The 18,161-nt window shown below is 45.0% G+C and overlaps 1 protein-coding gene and 1 long non-coding RNA gene across 5 annotated transcripts in view; both read right to left on the bottom strand.

Moving 5' to 3' along the window:
- Positions 1-18,161, bottom strand: part of LOC309338155 — a 309,599-nt gene that overhangs the window by 270,021 nt on the left and 21,417 nt on the right. The window contains exon 2 of the long non-coding RNA XR_014154768.1: positions 12,887-13,191. This is a non-coding gene — a long non-coding RNA (uncharacterized lncRNA). The remainder of the gene's footprint in view (positions 1-12,886; positions 13,192-18,161) is intronic.
- NCOA1 (nuclear receptor coactivator 1) overlaps positions 1-18,161 on the bottom strand; it is a 304,047-nt gene that overhangs the window by 184,371 nt on the left and 101,515 nt on the right. The window lies entirely within an intron of this gene.

The following is an 18,161-nucleotide window of genomic DNA, read 5'->3' on the forward strand; positions in this document are numbered from 1 at the left end:
TCCACTGAAATATACTCAGAGTCCTGTAGTGATTTCATGCTCTTTATTGCAGCTTGTAAAACAGTGATTGAATTGCCCCCAAACCTCAGGCTTTTATAGACATTATTTACACAATGAGTCCCGTCTGATTGGCTGATTCTGCTTCCCTCCTGGAGCCTGATTGGTCTTTTCCTGCAGGCCAATCTGTTGTTGCATTCTACGATCCTACCAGCCCAATAGGCTGATTCTGCTTCCCTCCTGGAGCCTGAGTGGTCTTTTCCTGCAGGCCAATCTGTTGTTGCATTCTACGATCCTACCAGCCCAATAGGCTGATTAACTTCCTCCTGGAGCCTGAGTGGTCTTTTTCTGCAGGCCAATCAGTTGTTGCATTCTAGGATCCTACTTGCCTATTGTTCTAGGATCCAAGCTTAGTACATAACACCCACCCACTTTTGCTTCTAGCCCCACCCACCCCTGGCAAGAGGCATGCTGAATATTCCCCATGAGGGAACATGGCTCCAGCCAGAAAAAGGTTCTCCACCTCTGGGTTTAACATTCAAACAGCCATATATTTTCTTCAAGACTCCAACTGCACATTGAGGCCACCAGATCCGCACCTTCCTAAGGGCTAGGCGGCATCTACCCGGCCACTAGAGGAAAACTGATTTCTAAAATAGACAAGCGCTGGTCTGATCCAGCAAGGCAAGCCCCATGCTATGATTAAGCCAGCAACTTTACAATTTATTTTAAATTTTATCCGGAAACTCTGAGAATGGGATTGCTGGTGCATTGATTTTGTATTATCTGAATAGGGAATCTAATTATTTGTGGGAGGAGAGCATGAGCAGTCCTCTGACAATCTTTGGGAAACTTGTGAAGCCTTCGATGCAAGAAGGAAAAGGTACCTGGGAAAGATCGTTTGCAAAGTTACCGCTCCCACGAATCTAGGGGAACATTTCCTGAATTACCTGTTGGTTTGTGAGAGATGGCTTGTGCACGAAGCACAGCGAGCAGCTGCTTCATGAGCACATTTGCCGTCCAGGGTGGGGGACAAATATCAGGCTCGGGAACACCAAGTGCTCTTGCCCAGCAGCTCCTATTTGTTTCAATGAAGTTTGCCCTGCAGAACTTCCTTGTGCCTTGTGTCGGTGTCTGTTGGAGGAAATGCCCTGAGCCACCCCAATATTGTGGAAATTGGAACGCATACTTTCATGTTTGTTAAAGCTTTACTCAATAACATTCATTAAAGAAGGAACCCTAACTCACGTTCCACAGACATATTTTTATGTTGCTATTTTTAGTTACAATAGGTATTATTTTAAATTTGCACTAAATTACATAGATTAGCATGCACTAAATTACATGAATTAGCAACGTCCCATCTCCTAACCTGGGACCGCTGGCAGGCTCAGAAGAAAAATCTATTGCTGCACAACTGTGTTTTTGAAATCTGCACCGCAACCTGCAATCGGGAGCTATTTTTCTATCCCAGCTCATGCTTCTCAATTCATTCCCTTCTTTTTAGCTATTCTTACAAGGAATAATAAAAAAAACCCCTCTCTCCTTGAGATTAATTAGCCAGACACAAATTGCAGCCAAATGGTGCAACCATTGCAGCACCTGATCTCGGGAGGGTTTCGCCAGATTAAAACACCTCCAACCACCTGTGCCACCTCCCATTAATCTGAAAGACAATGACAGAGCGGTATCAAAACCCTGCATTTAATTAAGCAGAAACAAATTGCCACACACCAACACACCTCCACCTTGTTCAACAGGCTACATCAGAAAGACCTGTCATACCGAAGAGGGTCATCATGATGCAGCTGTCTCCAATTTTGGAACATACACAACCCTACATGTAAAGAACCCCACCAGGGAGTTCTTCCCCCTCAAGCTTTTCAAATCCTGTTGAAATGTTCTGTTGGTGGGTGGGGATGGTTGGCACCATCGATCCAAAACATGCATTCTAGCAAAGTCTCAAGCTGCTCAACTACCGCATTTTGCTCACCTTTTTTTGAGCCAAATTACGTTGCAAAAATTAAGGTGCGCATTACGTTCAATGACACATTTACGTCTGCCAGCAAATACTTTTTTGTTTTGTTTCAAGGTTCTGGAAACCAAGGGGCACATTTGATTTGATGGCACCTTAAGAGTCGAATATAGGTATACTAGTCATTACAGGAACAACAGACTAGGGCTGTTTTCCTCTTGTCCTCCCTATGAGCTTCTCCTAAGTATCTGGAAAGATCTGTAGCTCAGTAGCAAAGCATCTGCTTGGCATGCAGAAGGTTCCAGGCTCAATCACTTGCGTGTGCAGGGAGGGCTGGGAATGTTCCCTGCCTGAAACCCTGGAGAACTGTTGCCAATCAATGCAGACAATACTGAGCTAGATAAACCAATGGTCTGATTCAGCATAAGGGCTTCTCTAGACCCCCTTATTCAACTTTCATCCAGATTTGTTTAAACAAAGTCTTCATGGAGGTTATATCTGGTCTTTACTGAGGATTTGTTCCGACTTCTTTATGGGGCAGTTATATAACAATGAGCTTTCATCTTGCAGGGAACCTTCCTTGGTCTTGGTATGAACCAGTAGGGCTGGAGATTGGCAGGACTGAGCATGGGGCCTTCTTCACATAAAGCACGAGCTCTGCCATTAGCCACAGGGAAGGCAGATGGGTATATTGGGGAAGAAGTGGTGGCACACAGAGAAATATTGCTGCCGCTGCTGCAAGGCTGCTACAACCAAGGATTTCTCGGTGGGGAGGGGGAATAGCCCCACAGCTGGAACAAAGACCACAGGTTCTGACCAGTCCTATGAACCTATCTGGCAGCTGGATGCACCACAACAGAATAACTTCCCATCATGGCAAGTCGTAATGGGCCTATGGGCCCTATATGTAATTTAGTACTCTTCCATTGTTTCAAGCCCTGAAAAGCTCACTCTTTCGCCAACAGACTTCCAATTGTCCAAGCATAACAACTGAATTTTGCTCCTAAAATCTACAGGGTGTGGAACACTCACAAATTACAGGCTGCAGACAACAGTGAAGTGCAGAAAGAGGATTTATTAAAGTGCATGCAGCATGGAGAAAGCATGGAACTCTTCCCTTATAATACAGAGAGTGCAATCCTATAACTTTTTATGGAAATGGCTGATAGAATTAACACGGATAAGATTGGAAATAAGGGTCCTATTCTCTCCCCTCTTCCCACTCCTTGCACAATTAACCCACTAATTTCCTATTTGAAGAACAAGACAACTAAGATCAGAAGTGACAAATTAAAAGAATTTATGTCAACTGTTGATAACCAGTATGTCCATGAATGAAACTACCTGCCTTGCATATGGACCACACACTGTAGTAGCACATGGCTGAGCATGAGTCTCCATTTCGTTTGCCTAATTCATGGCATATGAATTTTGCTTTAAGTACAGTTGAAAGAAAGAAAACACCATTCCTGACAAAAGTAGCTGGTCAGGGCCAATCCCTACAATATTATTTGCCAGCATGGGGTCTTCCTGGAATAAGGATGGAAAGTAAGGTTCATTTCTCTGCAGTAGGGCACACACTCTGCATAAATAAAATATCCTAGATTCAATCCCCAGGATTTGCAGAAGGAAGATTTAAGTTCAGGCCCAAGACATTTCATGTTACTCTTGAAAGTAAAAGAATTTGCTATACTAAAACATGACCCTGAATAAGGTTTATTCTGAAATATATCAGTCCTGAAATAAATAACTCTTCTAACATCTGGGAGTTCCTCTTTCTTCCTTTCATCTCAATAGTGATTTCCCCCATTTTGTCACTTTTCTGACTCCCTATAAGGCACCTTCATATCACATAATATTTCAAAACTGAAATTGGCCACTCCAGTTACTTTAGATGCATCCCCCAACCAAAAGGCTACACAGATTTTCTCCTTTAGGAGAAGCTGAGAAAGTATGTTCCAGTGAGATGCGGCAGACAGCAACATGGCCTTGGACATGGTTCCCAAGGATTAAAATCTACGGCACACTGTGTGGCCTTAAGCAAGTAATTATCACTTAACCTCAGTTCTTCACCTATAACAGTGGAGAACAATAAAGTTGGAATTCACAGAGCAGATACAGAAATTAATGAGATAAGACACTGTGAAATGTTAAATGTTCTTTTTAAATGGTTAGCAGCAGTAATTTTGGAACCTGCCAAAAATGGTTTTAAACATATATTTTAAAACTATGCGATTTCAGCTGTTAATTAGCAATCAGCTTGCCTGATAATTAGAGGTATCAAATGCTGCATATGGTGTCTTTTCTCCTTTTTAGAGAAAACACAGGGGCTTCAATATGTTGGCTTGTCAAGGTTCCCACTCTTTAATGAGATCACATTCTTGCAAATAGTGACTCCAAGCCCTTAATTCCTCTCTTGCCTCAAACCAATATTACTACTCCCAAGCAAAGCTACTCAGCTAGTATTACCAACACTTCAGCTGCATGCCAACACTCTTGACCTTTAAAGAGCTCAACTGGTTTGAAACAACATTCCTAATTACTTTTACTTATAAGGATTGTCTGATAGGGCGGCTTGCTCAAGTCAATTATGCAACACATTGTAAGGCAGCCTAAAAACCTTCTAAGACAAATCATAAAGAACCCAGGCCTTGGAATAAGCAAAATCTGTCATCTTAAATGTTTCAGCTGGTGTATCTGCCATCAGTGCTGTGCTCGGCAACACTGAAATGATGCTACTGCCTGACTACACCTTCCTGAGTCATATAAACAGATGCACTCACTATATCTTGGAGAACATGCTTCCTTCTCACCCAGTATTCTCCACTGGTCTGATCAACAGTAGCTCTCCAGCCCTGATGCCCCAAATCCTTTAAACTCAAGCAGGTGTTGCCGAATGACAGCAGCAAAGGTTCCCCATACATGAGGAGGTAGAGCATGTGCTCTGTCACTAAGCTAGTGGCTTTTTTCCTTAGTTTACTAAAATGGCGAATTTTAGGTCAACCTTTGCCATCCTGTTATCCTCCAGATGTTTGGGACAACTCTTATCAGCACAGCCATGTTGGGTGGGGCTGATGGGGAATTTTAGTCTGAAACCCCTGGAGGACACCAAGTTGGCAAAGGCCGAATTAGACCATGAGGATCAAATCCACTTAGAACTTCCATTTCCCCACCCAACCTCAACTGAAAAAGGAAGGGACTGTTGTCCCGAGGTTAGGGCAGCGAGACAGCTGCCCTAGGAAGATGAGCTGAGGTGCCCTTAAAGGGAGCAGATCTGAACAAACCGGCACTATCCGCAAGCTCCATTACCACCAAACCTGGTGTTTTCAACTGCTGCCATATATAATCATTTTTGTCTTCCAAATGCTCAAACATGCTGGGAATGTGGCTCAACCCACACTTGGCTCAACCCACACTTCAAAGATTTCTCAGAGCCACCGTTTCAGAAGGCATCTTGTTGTTCACATTGTGCAAACCTGAAACTTTCCTGTCCCAAAAGACCACACCCAATCCGTTCCAAATTTGGGCAAAATCTCACAGTGACAAAAACTGGCCTTGAAAACATGGCCAGTGCAAATCACGAAACGGCTAACCACATAGGAACGCAGTCATCCGATTGCTCCATCCTTCTGTCTTATCAGTCCTTCATTGCTGGAAACAGGCTGTCATTTTTTTCCTGCTTTTCTTGTGACATGATGAAACTTCATCTGACCACAAGTCGGCTTTGCCATGCATTTGACCGCAAGATGCTGTTACAGCCAATTAGGCACCATGTTGAGGATCCAAATTCAAAGCCTCCGTAAATACGAAGTTCAGTAGGTGGCCTTAAGCCAGCAAATTACGCTACCTATGAAAGGGGTGGGGGGTGGCTAGAAAAGTGGAGACTTCTAGGAGCTAGGAATGCTGTGGAATGTTTAAAAGAAAAGGGGGGGAAAGCACTGTACCAAGTTGAGAAAAAGTTTGAATCGTTTTGCAAAAGCGTACAACAAGTCCCCTTCTAACTTTGTCCATATGCCTGCTGCTGCCAGGGGAACTAAGAAAACAAATCCAACTGCACAGCCCATTCTTTTGCTCAGAGGGCCTTGGCAGGAGCAGGTCCTGGGAAGTCAGTGGCCTAAGGGTGATGTCAACCCAGGAAGACAAGGCAGAATGATAGGAAAGTCTGCCTGGGTGTTCCTGGCATCATGTAGAACCCACTTGGTTTCTGTTCCCAATATTAGTCCTTAACAGGAATTTTAAAAATTACTATTTAGGCAGCCTTCCTGGGTCCTCAGCCTTCCTGGGTCATCATCCTCTTGGAGGTCACACAAATAACATTAAGGAGAGAAGAGTAAGGAATGGACCAGAGCACTCAATGCAGCTCTGCTAATGCACCAGTTGCCTGGCTGCGAGACATCTTGGGAAGCCTACAAAAGCCACTGTTGGAGGAAGAAGTGGTGCGCAAGTTAGATAAATAAAACCGCTAAAGTTGTGTAGCCAGAAAAATGCTAGAGAAGTAATTTAATAATCATAATCTTTCCAAGAGAACAATAATTGGGGTTTCAGCCTTTACGCAGACATTGCAATTCAAGAGGGAGCGCAGGTTGCAATTTCCTAATGTTTTAATGATGTTTGAGTAGAGAGCAATTAGAAGAACGCTTTAAAGAGAAGGCACTACAGGGGATGGAAGGTCAATGCCAACTGATTAAAACAACAAAGGCTCGAGAGAAACTTAAGGCATGGCGTAGGCACCTTGCACAAAGCAATATTCCTTCCCACACAAGCAATCTAAGAATCAATCCCAAAGACTCGGTTAGCTAACAGCATCTTACTGCTGACAAGAAGCACGGTGCAAAATGTCTAATCGGCTGACCACCACCATGAACACACACGCCGTCTAAGCATCTGGAGCATGTTATCAAGCTCTGTGGAAGCAGGAGAAATCTGCAAGTCTAATTACACCTTGGGATTACTAACATGGCATGCTCTAATAAATACTCCCCACAGCATCTGCTGATCTAATAACCAGCCCTGGAAAATAGTGCATGCTTCTCTATGTGGTTATTAGCCCTCGCCAATTAAGAACCTGGCAAGGCAGTGGGCTATGTCAGGCACAGTGGGTGGAAAAGGGGAGAGGAAGGAATAAGAGGAGAAATCGAGAATGTACCAAGACCACCAGCAGGCATTTCTCAAGACAGTGATCCACCTATTCCTTTCTGTTGCCATGGAGATCCAAAGACAAGTCTGCCTGGCAGCCTAACCCACTTCCCTTCGCTCACATTGCTCACGGCACGTGGGCTGGGCTGGGCTCTTCTCTTGCTCCTATCATTGAAGTGTGCTTCATGAACAGATGCTTTGCATTATTCTGGAGTCCCACAGGTGCCCTTAGAGATTAAGGGGCATCAGTTTTGTAAAGCTTCCCAGGTCCCTGGCTCCTTGGTTTTTAAAAGCTTTCATAGGGCAGTGAAAGAATCCGGAATTTTGCACATGCACATGCACACACACACACAGGCATCCTCCCACTTATGTGCAACCACATATATGCGTGGTGCCGGGAAACAAACAAGCAAACAAACAAACAAACAAATAAATAAATAGAATCATACCAGGAAATGCTGGGAGAGAGCTGGAAAGCCCTCCTAGCTCACAAGGAGACCTTCCCCAGAGCTTGAAGAGGGCATTGATGAGGGTGGAGGAAGCCCCAAAGAGACCTGAGGTGCAGCGGGGCTTTGTTTAGACTGCTCAGCCTCTCCGCCTAACAGCTGACACACAGGGTAGTGCAGCAGCAGCAGCGGCTGTCCCATGCGTCCTCCAGCCAGCCCCAGAGTTTCAACTCTAGATATATTGGGCTGGATTAGAGAGAGAGAGCTGGAGAGCAACAAATAGCATTTTGGGGCTTTTTAGAGGGTGCCCCCCCTTTATGCAATTTCACTTATGCGTGCAGGGGCTCAGAACATAACCCCTGCATAAGTGGGGGCAGGAGCGCCTGTACATATATGAGTATTTCCATCCTAACACCCTACACAGAAACACTTCTTTTCTTTTCTTTTCTTTTCTTTTCAGCCATCTGGGGCTTTGCAAGAGCTACTGAAAAGGAAGCTTGCCATCCATTTGTACATGCTTCTATTTCCTGAGTTTCCATTTCATCTGTATTTTGCCTTCCACCAGCCCCTCAAATTGCTTTTGTACTTCAGGGAGTTTAAACAACTGTTTGGTGGTCCCATGGGGATTACAGCAGAGACAAAACCTTCCACAACAACTGGGGAAGGGGGTGGAGGGGTTGAGGATGGTGTGTGCATTCAACACAGGACTCTCTGCAACGGCTGGAGCTATAAACTTGTCACTTCCAGTGTTCTGACTCTGAGATTAGACATCCCCTCCCGTATCAGACATGCAACAGGTAAAGATCACAAGAGAAAAGTGCGCCTGAGTTCACTAATACCTGTCAAGCCTTCGATCTGGAGGCACATATTTTTAGCCTTGTTTTTTTATTTCCCCTCTGCAGTTTTGAGATCTGGCATGTGGGCTTTTCCTATGTGGCCCCCCCATTAGCCAAGATTTGCCTAAGCAGGAAATAGACCAGTTGGCTATTAAAACAAAAGTAAAACAACATACATTACAGCAATCCTTTTGTGCCATTTTCAGCTGAAATGCTTCCACTTAAAAAACTGACAAACCATGAAGAGATCATTCAGTTAGGCAAGATTCTGGGAGCACAAACACACAGGAGTAGTTGTGTCTCTGCCACCACCAAAATGGCAAAATAAAAGGAAGAATGCAAAATTTACTTATTATTTAAGATTTAAAAAGCAAAAGGCATCCAAATTACTGTCTTTCAGGTAGGAAAAAAAGAAAAAATAATAATTAAATGCACTTAGAAACTGATTCCGCCTGCAAAGAAAAATATTTTAACAGAGACACTTGTTTGCTACAGGAACTGGAGCTAATTAAAATGTGCAAATACAAAGTCAGTCTTCACGGTTATGATAGGTAACATTTTCAAAAATATAAAAAAGTATTATACCTTGCACTTTTCCCAAACAAATGGAGACTGAGCCTCCAAGCAGCCAACCTCTCCTCTGCCCTTTTCATGCCTCTTCTGGTTCTGGGAGACCATGTGGGGAGGGAGCTTGTCACAGCAGGAGGGGGAGACACCCAGGACTCTTCACCAGCCCAACTCATCTCTGCTTCTCGGCCTCCCTCCTCCCCTGATTCATCTTCTGCCTCTGAGTCCGGACTTCTCTCTGCCACAGACTCTCCCTGCTCCCTAAGCCCTGTTATCTCTCCAGCTTCCGACACTCCTGCTCAGCCTGCTCCCTCGTTTCCCTCAGACGGCTCATCATCATCCCACCACCACTCCCTGGGCTCTCAGCCTTCTTCCCTTGGTCTTTCCCCTGCTGGTTCCTCCCACCTTTCCTCTGCGTCCAACCAGTCCATGACACGCAGCTAGAATAAGGCCTTTCAGCTGAGTTGCATTCTTTTTTTTAAAAAAAAAATATTAACCATTTCAACATGTCAAAATATCAAAACCTATCATATTCATCATTTCCCCCCTTTTTCCACCTCCCCCCAGAGACTTCCCTCAGCTCCTCTCTCTTTCTCCACACATATTATTCTCTGCATATTATAAATTTGTATAAATCCTTGTATTATCTATCTACTATATTAAAAATCAATAAATTTGTGTATGTTTATTCAAAACCTGCCAAGGAGTCCAATTCATTTTGTTGTCTTTTTAAATAATTTGTAAAAAGTTCCCATTCTTCTCAGCTGAGTTGCATTCATTCCCTATTTTTTTAACTTGAGAAGCTGTTCCTGCAAAAATAAGCCCGAACAGTACCTGGTGAAAGAGATTTGCCAAAAGTGGTCACACAACTTGCAAGATGATGAAGCAGCAGACCTGAAGCCAGCTACAGTTGGCCTGTCTAAAGTTATACTAACTCTGCCACTACTGCTCAGCATTTGGACACTGAAGTCAGAGCTCAAAAGCATTCCTCAGTGTAAAATTCAATTCAAGGTGCTGACCTTTAAAGCCCTAAACAGCCTCGGCCCAGTATACCTGAAGGAGCATCTCCACCCCCATCGTCCAGCCCGGACACTGAGGTCCAGCACCAAGGGCCTTCTGGCAGTTCCCTCGCTGCGAGAAGTGAGGTTACAGGGAACCAGGCAGAGGGCCTTCTCAGTGGTGGCACCTGCCCTGTGGAACGCCCTCCCACCAGATGTCAAGGCAGTAAACAACTATCTGACTTTTAGAAGACATTTGAAGGCAGTTCAGTTTAGGGAAGTTATTAATGTTTGATGTTTTATCGTTGTTTATGGTGATGATGATGATGATGATGATGATGGGAGCTGCCCTGAGTGGCTGGGGAAACCCAATGAGATGGGCAGGGTATAAATAAATTATTATTATTATTATTATTATTATTAAACAAGGGGAGTACAACAAACTGTTTACTGCTGCCGTTGTTCTACAGTGGTTGCCATCATAGTGAAAAAGCCCCAACATTGAGGAAGGAGTAAGAGCCTACCTTGGTTTCATGCCTGAAACAGTGAGCTGAGGTTGTGAAACTGCAGCAATTCCTCTGTGTGTGTGTGTGTGTGTGTGTGTGTGTGTGTGTGTGTAGATAATTAAAATGTTACATAAAGTCAAATGCTGGAATGACCGGGCATTACACAACACCACAAATAGGATGGTCATACATGCTACAGTCTCTGCACACAAGAAGCTAGTCGAGCAAAAAGAGGAACGGGGGGAGGAACCAAGCACCGCAGAAAAAAGTGAGAATAAAATAAGTAAGAACGCACCACATTTCAGAGTGAGACAAAATGAAACTAAATGCTCCCTATGGCTGCTGGTTTTTCCATCATCCACTGGGTAGTACAAGGCAGTTCTGTGGCTTCACAAGTGTATGAGAAAAAGAAAATAAAAAGGACCCAGGACTCTGAACTTTGCTCTGAACAGTCAGCAGAACCACATAGTAGAGGCCTTTCTTCATTCCAGATGACAGGGTGGAGAACTGAATTTGTGAAGGAAGAAGTCCCTGCACACTGACAGCTAGCACATCAGGGAGAAAGAGGCTATTAAGCTACGCTGGAAAGGAGACCAAGTGAGCACTGGGAGGCTACATCCAAATGTGTTCCAATTCATATAGATTTCAGAGCTGAGCTAACACTTAAGATTGCGCCCTGTTACTGGGACAACTCGCCACAGTAATTGTCACTGTGAGGCCACACTTTACTCCCCGTCTCTGAAACTGAGAAGCAAGACATCAGCCAGTGGTGGAGCGACGCTCAGATCGTGCAACAGGAAGCCAACGCAACAGAAAAACGATACATCTTACTTTCCCCATATCTGCAGGTGATGTAGAATCCATATTGTTCTTGGAAGGAGGCAGAAATATCCAGTCTACTGTACTTTGGCAGACCCATGTCTAGGCAAACAAAGCAAGGCAGCTGGCTCAAGAGATGAATTGTCTCAGCCTGGGGGCGTTGTTTGGGTTAAGAAACAAATATGATGGAACTGGTCGAGTATGGAGGGGAAAGGGCCATCGCTATTATGAAAGACTTAATGTTTTATGGATCAATTCAGCCAGTTTATACAACACGCTTTACTGTGTGCGTGCGCAGAATTTAACAAAAGGAAGTATTTTGGAAGGAATCATACAACTTTTCCGCTGGTTCAACTCGCTCATTAAATGGCCCGGTTTTGAGGGGGGAAATGTCAGCCATTGAAAACACTCTTTCGCTAAAGCAACATCCATCTGACAAACTTGGATAGCGGTTCTGGAATCAGCAGGATTTTGCCTAAACCGTGAAAACAGAAAGACAGCGTAGCAAGGAGAGAAGCCCAGAAACACAGGTCTCTAAGCGCTCGTAACAGGAGACTGGAGCGATTTCAGATTAAACAAGGCTATAAAATACATTAATTTCACTGCTGGCACCTATTTACCTCTATGCCATTTTGATTATTGCCTACACTGACTCCCTTTAACTTTTATCCATATGCACATTTGCAAGCTCAAAACCAGTTTGGGATAATTTGGTCGGACTCTTCTTATCCTCCACAGTGAAAAGAATGGAGGAATCAAAGCACAGGAGATGTAGATTTGCAGAAACGTTCCGTCTGATAATATACTCCCAGTCCTAATCAGATAAGACGATTTCACATCTACAAACTGATGTCCTCTCTTTTTACTAACTGCTCGTCAATACCTTCCTCCCAAGAGCTCAGAATGGATTAAACTTCACAGCTCCCCTGCAAAGAAGTTTTGGCTAAAAAATTGTGACTTCCACGGAAACTCAAGTTACCATCTCCCTGTGAACTTGAACTCAAATCAGGGTTTCCCACACCCAAACCTCAATTCTCCAGCCACAAAGACTTCCACAGCTCCACTCTCAATATGCTTTCTCTATTATATATTGATATTTACCTTGCTCCTCAGCCTCCTTCTGGTATGTTGACCTTCTGGTATGAACACAGAAGGCCTGAAGGGCTATTGCATCTCACTAATATAGTAGTTAACTATTCCAGGTTGAACAAAGAATAAAACACCGTGATTATCTGCCACCTTTTCAACTCATGTTTTGAAACCCATCCTCCACTACCGCTTTCACTTTGGCACCTCCTAACTCTCCTTTAGTTATCATGTCACAGATTCCTTTAGTGTGTGTGGACTGGTTGGCTCACAAGTGGGTTTTTTTAAGCCTAACATTCTTGGAGCCAGAGATTCTGCACACTGAAACAGCTGCAAAACACACAGTGAAATCAGAACCTGAAGCTTCATGCCAGAAAAGCTAACCCTGTTGAATTTCTGTTAAAAAATAAAAAGCTTTCTACCTTCACAAGGGCTACATACATAATATCATGAAGGCTACTTGTTGTCTGTTCAGAAAAACTAACATGCATTCAGCAGCTCCTAAAGAATACAACCAAACCATTACAGTGGTGCCCCGCAAGACGAACGCCTCGCAAGACGAAAAACTCGCTAGACGAAAGAGTTTTCCGTTTTTTGAGTCGTTCCGCAAGATGAATTTCCCTATGGGCTTGCTTCGCAAGACGAAACGTCTTGCGAGTTCTTGCGAGTTTGTTTCCTTTTTCTTAAAGCCGCTAAGCCGTTAATAGCCGCTAAGCCGCTAATAGCCGCTAAGCCGCTAATAGCCGTGCTTCGCAAGACAAAAAAACCGCAAGACGAAGAGACTCGCGGAACAGATTAATTTCGTCTTGCGAGGCACCACTGTATCTATAGTTATAGCTATATCCACATCTATAGACAGATACAGAATAGCATCTTACATTAGAATTTTAAACTAAATTAAGACTGCAGTACTAAACATACACATCTGGATGTGAAGAAGGCATAAATGACTTCTGGGAATATAAATCTATTTTAAGAACTGCAAAGGTTCTCTTCAACATTAGTCCTACTCAGACTAGAGAGTAATTGAAAATGGACTGATGAGCTTAGGTCCATTAAATGCAACTGGTCTACTCGGAGTGTAACATAGTTGGATACAAACCACGGCATTTATATAAAAGAGGAGAATTCTGTTTGGGAACCTAAGAAGAGTAATCACATACAAAGTAAGATACTACTAGAATTTCAGTGGATTTTCCTTGTCAGTTCTTAATGACATTTCGATAAAGAAATAAAATTATCAGTGAATGGCCCAAGAGTCTTCAGAGATCATGCCTCAAACATCCTGGAACGGTTTGCTCTTTTCACTAGTGGTTGTTGTCTCAAGATCACCACACCAAAATGACAACTTCTGAATCTTGACTGTTTAAAGACTCTTACCAATACCATGGCTACCAGGCTAAAGATCATATAGCTTTACTCAGGATTCAGCTATACAGCTGCAAATAAAACGTTTTAAACATGTTGTAAAGTGCAATATACAAATGTGACAATAGAGGGCTATGCCAAATTCAATGTATTTTTCAAAACGTTTTTTAAAAAAGCATTTTCACAGCATTTTTATATGTGTATAGATTCCACCCCAGTTTCTATTTCCAAAATGTTGCCTTACTGTGTCCCTAATTTCAGTGCTTTCAGTGAAGCGGAAATTATTTTTTAAAAAAATCATTTGTAATTACTATTTTAAAATTGTAAACTGCTTTGGAAATTCTTTAAACTGAAAAGCAGGGTAGCAATGCTTTGACTAAATAATATGAATTAAAAATTGGGGCAGGTTTCCCCCCTTAAATATTGTGCTTTCTACGGAGCTCAGACACATGGATGAGAATTTTTTTCAGGCTTCATTGTGATTCCATAATAAAAAGCAGTGAATGATGATACCATTTAGAAAGCACTAGAAGAGGATTTCTCTTCCAGTCACCCTTTTAACATGTGTTTGAGCTGTTTGCAGAATCTATTTCTGAAGTTGCTGTTAAACCAACCTGCGTATGGTTCTAAAAATCATACTGCTTTTAAAACGTTCAAATCACAGTATTTTATTCTGACCTGATACGATACTCTGCAGGTATCTGTTGCTACTGTTTGGGGCCAAGAAATGGGGCAGGCGACATTCGTGCGAGTTCCGGTTTGAACATAAAAGAAGAGACTCTCTCAACCACAAAGAGGAAGCAAGACTCAGCAGTCCAGATACGGTTCTGTGGCATTCTGGAATCCTTCACAGAGGACCACTTGGAAAAGCAGCATTTCCCACCCAATAAAAATCCTTCCTTGGCAGGGCCTACCTTCTTCTTTCTGTCCACTGGTCTATGTGACACAAGCATGAAGAGCAAGTAGGGATTTCTCAAGTGCGAAAAGGCTTTGGTCTCCGTATCTTATCAAGCATCCCTCTGCCTTGGAGAACAGAAGATGCCACATGATCGCTGTGAATCCCAGAGAGTGCTCTTTTTTGCACCACTCCCTCCAGCCATGCTGGCCTCCAGAGAAGGAGGAGACAGAGAGAAGGCAGGGGGAAAACAGAACTGAAAGCACTTTGCTCAGAAAGGCCTCTTCTTCAAAACGCACAGGACGTGTGCCTCCCCAAGGGGACTTTTTTATATATAAAAAAACTTTCCCTAGTAGTAAACGCCCCTCGCTGAGAACTCTGCAAGCTAGCTGAGAGAAAAATTCCCATTAGAGCTGGGCGATATATCAATATACAGTCATACCTCTTGTGTTGTTTGCTTCAGGTTGCGTCCCGCAGTGACCCGAAAGTACCGGAAAGGGTTACTTCCAGGTTTCGTTGCTCGCGCATGCGCAGATGCGCAAAATGACTTCACGCGAATGCGCAGAAACAGCAAATCACGACCCGCGCACGTGCAGACGCGGGTTGCATTCTGCTCAAGTTGTGAACGGGGCTCCGGAACACATCCCGTTTGCAATCAGAGGTACCACTGTATCATCCAAAACTGATTTGAAGTCCATATTGTGATATAGGTTTCATAATTTCCGACCTGGCAAAATATTGCAAATCATGTGTGTGTGTACGCAACCAGTATGCAGAAGTCACGATGTGGAGAAAACCGTGAAGCCAGCCAAAGCCTCTACATAGCTTCATCCTTATTTGAGTCGTAGTGATATATTGGTACAGTGATGTTTAGCTGGGATGCGGGTGGCGCTGTGGTCTAAACCACTGAGCCTAGGGCTTGCCGATCAGGTCAGTGGTTTGAATCCCCGCGACCTCCCATTGAGCTCCCATTGAGCTCCCATTGCTTGGTCCCAGCTCCTGCCAACCTAGCAGTTCAAAAGCATGCTGGTGCAAGTAGATAATAATAATAATAATAATAATAATAATAATAATAATAATAATAATAAATTTTATTTATATCCCGCCCTCCCCAGCCGAAGCCGGGCTCAGGGCGGCTAACAACACTAAAACAGTACAGCATTATAAAACAGTATAAAAATGGATTAAAATGAATTAAAATCAAAATTGATGGCAACCATAAACTAAAGTTTTGTAAAGATTGCCAGAGGAGGGAGTCAGGCTGCGCCCTGACCAAAGGCCAGGTGGAACAGCTCTGTCTTGCAGGCCCTGCGGAAAGATGTCAAGTCCTGCAGGGCCCTTGTCTCTTGTGAGAGAGCGTTCCACCAGGTTGGAGCCGCAGCCGAAAAAGCCCTGGCTCTAGTTGAGCCCAGCCTAACCTCTCTGTGGCTTGGGACCTTCAAGATGTTTTTATTTGAAGATCGTAAGTTCCTCTGTGGGGCATACCAGGAGAGGCGGTCCCGTAGGTACGAGGGCCCTAAGCCGTATAGGGCTTTGAAGGTTAAAACCAGCACCTTAAACCTGATCCTGTACTCCACCGGGAGCCAGTGCAGCTGGTATAGCACCGGATGAATGTGATCTCTAAGCGAAGACCCCGTAAGGAGTCTCGCTGCAGCATTTTGCACCCGCTGGAGTTTCTGGGTCAGTCTCAAGGGCAGCCCCACGTAGAGCGAGTTACAATAATCCAGTCTGGAGGTGACCGTCGCGTGGATCACAGTGGCTAGGTCAGGGCGTGAGAGGTAAGGAGCCAACTGCTTAGCTTGGCGGAGATGAAAGAATGCCGCCTTTGTTATAGCTGCAATCTGCGCCTCCATGGAGAGGGAGGTATCGAAGATTACACCCAAACTCTTAACGGACGGTGCTGGCACTAATTGCACCCCCGCAAGAGATGGGAGTTGCCCCCTCAGCCCCCTGTCGTCCCGTCCCAGCCAGAGGACCTCTGTCTTCGAAGGATTTAACTTCAGCCGGCTCCCACGTAACCATCCAGCCACAGCCTCCAAGCATCTGATCAGTGTGTCTGGGGCAGAGTCCGGGTGGCCGTCCATCAACAGATAGAGTTGGGTGTCATCAGCATACTGATGGCAGCCCAGCCCAAAACTCCGGACAAGCTGGGCGAGGGGGCGCATAAAGATGTTAAAAAGCATTGGGGAGAGTATTGCACCCTGGGGCACACCACACACCAAGGAGTGGCGGGATGACAATTCCCCCCCAAGCGCCACCCTCTGTCCCCGACCGGAGAGAAACGAGCGCAGCCATTGAAGGACTGTGCCCTGGATCCCCACGTCGGCAAGGCGGTGGTCCAGGAGTTCGTGATCGACCATGTCGAAGGCTGCTGACAGGTCTAGAAGAATCAGCAGCCCCGACCCGCCTCGATCCAGCTGCCTGCGGAGATCATCTGTTAGGGCGACCAGAGCCGTCTCAGTCCCATGACCAGCGCGGAAGCCGGACTGGAATGGATCCAGAGCCGATGTTTCATCCAGAAACCTACCAAGCTGTTCAGCAACCGCTCTCTCAATCACCTTACCCAGGAACGGAAGATTCGAAACCGGGCGGTAATTGGATAGATCTAAGGGATCTAATGATGTTTTCTTTAAGAGCGGGCGCACCACTGCCTCCTTCAGTTCCCCTGGGAATGTCCCGGTGCCAAGGGACAGATTGATGATATCCCCCAGGGGGGCCCGCACCTCGTCTGGACACGCTCTAATCAGCCAGGACGGGCACGGGTCGAGAGGACATGTGGTGGGCTTTCCAGCTCGGAGGAGTCTGTCCACATCGGCTGGGGATATCCGGTCAAAGTGGTCCAATACTGAACCCGAGGGCAGTCGAGGGGCCTCCAGTTCCTTTATTGTATCCAAATTGGCAGGGAGGTCATGGCGGAGCAACAAGACCTTCTCCGCAAAAAAGCTCGCAAATGCCTCACAGCTGTGTGTCAAATTGTTATTTAAATTTGGCTGTCCTTCGAGGGACGTTAAAGACCGAATTATACTAAATAATTGCGCCGGGCGAGAGCTAGCGGATGCAATGGAGGCCGAGAAGTAAGACTTCTTAGCGGCCTTCACTGCCATCTCATAGGTTTTCATAAAAACCCTATAAGATGTTCTTGAGGCTCCGTCACGGGCACCCCGCCATACTCGCTCTAGCCGTCTGAGGTCCCGCTTCATTTTCCGGAGCTCCTCGGTAAACCAGGGAGCCCGGTTTCTGCGGGGTCGCAGAGGGCGCTTAGGTGCGATCTCATTGATGGCTGCCAGGAGCTGGGTATTCCAGGCCTCAACAAGCTCAGTCAATGAGTCGCCAGGGGGAGAAAGGTCCCGCAAGGCTTGACGGAATCTATCAGGGTCCATCAGCCTTTGCGGGCGAGCCCAAATTGGCTCGCCACCCAAGCAGGGTGGGGGTGGAACGTCAATCCTGGCTTTCAGGGCATAGTGATCAGACCATGGCACCTTCATCGAAGGAAACATGATCACATCTATACCGATGCCAAAGATCAGATCCA

This window comes from Podarcis erhardii (assembly GCF_964252035.2).
Source record: "Podarcis erhardii genome assembly, chromosome: 3".
Taxonomy (NCBI): Eukaryota; Metazoa; Chordata; class Lepidosauria; order Squamata; family Lacertidae; genus Podarcis; species Podarcis erhardii.